Source organism: Telopea speciosissima, chromosome 2 (assembly GCF_018873765.1).
Source record: "Telopea speciosissima isolate NSW1024214 ecotype Mountain lineage chromosome 2, Tspe_v1, whole genome shotgun sequence".
Taxonomy (NCBI): domain Eukaryota; kingdom Viridiplantae; phylum Streptophyta; class Magnoliopsida; order Proteales; family Proteaceae; genus Telopea; species Telopea speciosissima.
The window spans coordinates 20,452,084-20,456,612 of record NC_057917.1 but is presented as its reverse complement, the minus strand read 5'-3'; positions in this window follow the sequence as shown (position 1 = coordinate 20,456,612).

The following is a 4,529-nucleotide window of genomic DNA, read 5'->3' as shown; positions in this document are numbered from 1 at the left end:
CATTCTTCAAAGTTAGCTAGTAAGTTGTGTACTTGTAAACCCTCTTATGGTATCTATTTATAGTTGATGTGAGATTATAATTTTGTATTGTGTGGGTATCCCAATACGATGGTGTATTAAGCGAGATTTTTATTTTCTCAAGTGCGGTGCTTAGTGCACGAAACTTGAAAATTGTTGACCACCATTAAAACATGGGTAGTGATGTCTTTTTATCTTCTCAGGTGGTGGGTGTACGATTGGATTCTCAAATCAGGAGCATCAGGCCATGCTAGGTGATGTACTGTATTAGAGAGGATAAAAATCTGTACATCTGATTTCGGTGACCCTGGGCAGTCTACAATAGAGCGAGAGGTCTTTTTTTTTTTGTCTTTTCCACTATATATTATGGGCAAGAGATTGTCTGATTGTTTAGCATATGCACCTACGCTAACATGGAGACCAATGAGAGCACACATGTGAGGCCAATGAGAGCACATGTGAGGGTTTTAAATTTCAGTGGGAGAGTTGAACGGTAAATTCACATGGTCTTGTGTATGACAGTGTTGGAACCATGCGATCGATTAGGGTTTTTTTTCATGTACTATATCATCCGCACTGGATAAAAGGCCCAACCATTGTAGTTTGAGATGCAAGTTGGAGTTGGCATTTCCTCTTTGGTGAAAGAGTAAATGAATCAATTTCGCCTGTCGCTTTCACCTATGTCTCTCTGCTAATATTTGGTTTGCTTCAATAATTTGTTGTCCTACCCGTCGGGTTAACAGTCTCATCTTGTATTGAATTAAGCTCTCATATTCTGAATCTGACAATTAAGAAAGCGGTAGAAAAAAGGCTTGTGTGAGGGTTTAGAAATGAGAGCTGGTCTTTTCTGGTTTCCACACTCTTATACAAATTTTAGGATCTGGAGATGAGCTGATTTTCTGGTTTCAAAACTCTTATACAAATCAAATTTTGACCCTGTGGATAGATATCTTGATAAATAGTTTAAATTCGCTAAGTGTTAAATTTCACTCAGATTCAAGTTCAACCATATGCCCTCTTCAAGAATTAATATATTCCCTTGTATTTTCTTGTTAGATCTTAAAAAGCTTTATTTCGTTCTTTGGCCAACTTCATTTTGATTGAAACTTTGACATGTGAATCAGAGACCTTATGGACTATTTTTTTGTTTGTTCTTTGATAATTAAAAGAAATATATTAACCTAAACATAGGAATATACAAAAACATTGTTTGGCGCTTGAGCCTTTTTGGCTAGGGGTTAGACACCACCGCCAAACAAAACATATGCCCCTTTGAATTAAAATTCCTGTCCTATCCTATAGAGTTAATGTACAAAAAGTAATGTGGGAGCGGCCAAGGCCAAGGGTTTGTAGTTGAAGATGGAAGAAGATCGGAGATCCGCCCATTCGAATAACACACTTCTTTCACCTTTAACCTTAGACGGGAAGCATGTTCAAGACCTGTACCAATACTAAATAGCTCTGGTTCCAAACTACGGGAAATTTTAATTGAAGACTATAAGATCTTAGCTTACATAATCTTTCTTGTGGTAGATATTTGTGCTCGTCTAAATAAAAAACTTCCATCTTTAAAACTTAAATCTTTTATGCAACGTAGGTGAAACAAGTTCTGCCAGAAATGGGAGAAATCGTGAGTTCTCAGCAAGATTTCTCCCCTCCCCCCCCAAAAAAACAAGACAAGTTAATGAAAAAGTTCTGTTTTTCCAATTCCAAGAGTTATGGCCAAAACAACTCAGGGAACTGCCAATTTTCCTGTGAGCCACATAGATCTTCCGGTGCAAACCTAGTATTTTGTCTAATGCCCATGATACTTTCGAATCTCATCACATTGGTTCACTACTTTTGCTTATTTCGGATGCATCTTGTGATATTAATATTGGGGAAGCTGCTTGGTGTGCCAATATATCTGTTTATTAAGGAAAAGATAAGCGTCCACGTGGTGATATGATTGTGTGGGACAAATCGAGTCTGGGGGGGGGGGGGGGACCAATGAGTCGCCACTTAGATTAGGATCTAGTTCCCACACTAAAAATAAAACAAAAAAGAACTCCATTCAAACTGATCAAATCCATAGGTTGGGGTCCATGTTAGGTTGCAATCCGAGGAAGGTGTTAGGCACCCCAGTCCACCCGGTAAAAACTGAACTTCTACCATAGATTAATGTGTTATAAATAGGTCGAAATTAAGAGAAAGCAAAAATGTTGAAAATCACATACACACTTCACAAGAGGAGGATAGGGACACCTTAATTTAGCTTTACTTGCAATGTTAGTATATTGGAATTTATAGCATTAATGGCATGGTTAAAAGGAAAATCCTAAGACATGCTAGAGATTAGGGCTGCAATAGGGTCGGGTTGGGCCGGGCTTTATAGAACCCTAGCCCAACCCTAAGTCCCCTTAGCTGGGCCCAGGCCCGACCCGACCCGACCCTGACTCAGGGCCAGAAAAATCCAATCCTGACCCGCCCCCGGGCCGACCCTGATTGGCCCTGATCATGGGGAGGGGGAAAGAAATGCATGGGTTGGAATGGGCTGGGAAAAACTTACTAACTTTACGTAAAATAACAATATAATAAATTATATATAACACTTATTGTCTTCATATATAATATATTATATAAAAAAATGTGGGTGAAATTTAAAGTCTATAATGTATAAATTATATCAATATATATTTTATAGTATAACTTAAATCAGGGTCGGGCTGGGCCGGGCCAAGCTTAGCTCAAGACCTCAACCCTAACCCAACCCGACCCTAACTCAGGGCCAGAAATTTTCAGCTCTGACCCGCCCTCGGGGCCAAATTTTTCAGCCCAGACCCTGTTCGGGCTCAGGGCGGGCTAGGGCGGGTTCGGGCCAACAGGGCTAAACTTGCACCCCTACTAGAGATATTGAACATACATGTTGGGAGTTACAGGTTCGTCACTAATCTCAAATATACCATTAGAGCATGCAATTCGTCATCATAAGGCATAAGAACCATGGGAATCATAACAAGCATAGTAAGCATACATATTAAATATCCTAAGTATGGTGATGAAACCTATGTTATATCACAAATAAATAAACAAAATTTGTCCATGGAAAATTACCAAAATACCCCTATGTTTAATCTATGCTAAAAGGATGAAACATATGACAAAAGGAGGGGAATGGATCTATAAACCTAAAAGAAGATGATATCAATCAAAACATCGATAAAAACAATGATGAAAACTCCTAAAAGATTCTAAATTAAAGTAATTAAAAGAAGCCAAGATGATAAAAATTGTGATGAAAGAAAAATAAAAGAATGTGGTAAAAAAGCAGCCTAAACTGAAGATGAAATTTTAAGAAAAAAATACCAAGACAGCAACAAATATCCAATAAAAATCAAGTTAGAAAGAAAGAAAAAAAAAGATAAGAAAGCATGGTGAAAAGGGCTCCTTGCGAAACCCATCCGACAATCCATATAGCTGTGAATAGTACCACTGTCCTATGGAGGATAATAGTGCTACGTCCTCAGTAGAAAATAAATATAAAATCACCAAAAAAATCAAAATAATATGAAATGAAGACTAAAATAAAGAGACTCACTGGCCTACAACTTCGTGAAGATAGGAGAGTAGTTTGAGTGGCCTAGACTCAAGTTTGAGAAGCTTCAAGTCGTGACTGACGTAGTAGGACAGCAACTCAAGCTCCAAAATATGCTCCAACACGTGTCATATGAAGATATATTCATTGAAAACTTGTCAAAATCTCCTTAAAACGTCCAAGGGGTCACTTATTTATAGTCTTAGAATCCCAAAATCGTGTAAGGTATGGATTCTCAACTTCCATTTTAAGTAAATCTTCTTGCCATAAGAAGGGTCAATCTTGGCTTTGGATGAAAGGAAATCACTTAATCTGCCAAAGGAAGGTTTCTAGGGTTTTCTTGGCTGTCTTGTAAGTCCTAAAAAGTGGCTAAGGATAGGAAATAATAATCCAATCTCGAGTTTAAATTCACCAAATCCCTGAATCTCTCCAAAGCGACACGAGATGAAGGAAATTGACGCCATTCGTTTTCCCAACAACTGGTGTTGATTGTGGACAGGTTGAACTTGGTCAAAAAATAGTATCAGGGGATTTTAGTTGGGGTCTAAGCCTATTCCAGCTATGGTCTTGGTCTTTTGGGTCAGTCTAGGTCTATCTAAGTGTGTCAAAATCATTTACCATTATTTTAAAAATCATTTTATTCATTTTTAGCCACCTATACCAGCACAAGGGTTGAGAATGTTTACAAAGGCAAGGGGGACACTATGAACAATAACAAAGGGATTACTTCCATACTTTAGAAAGATTTTGAACTCATCATCGTCTAGGGCCACTCGGGGGAGATAAAATGGAGTGTATACAGACAGATCCCTGGAGGTTGAGGTTTCAACTCTCCTAAGTTTCACATCTAGGCTTTGACATACATACAGGTAGGCCTAGTTTCCCTCGACCTTTGTGGCCTTGACAATATCCCGCAGCCCCTAATAGCCTATGAAGT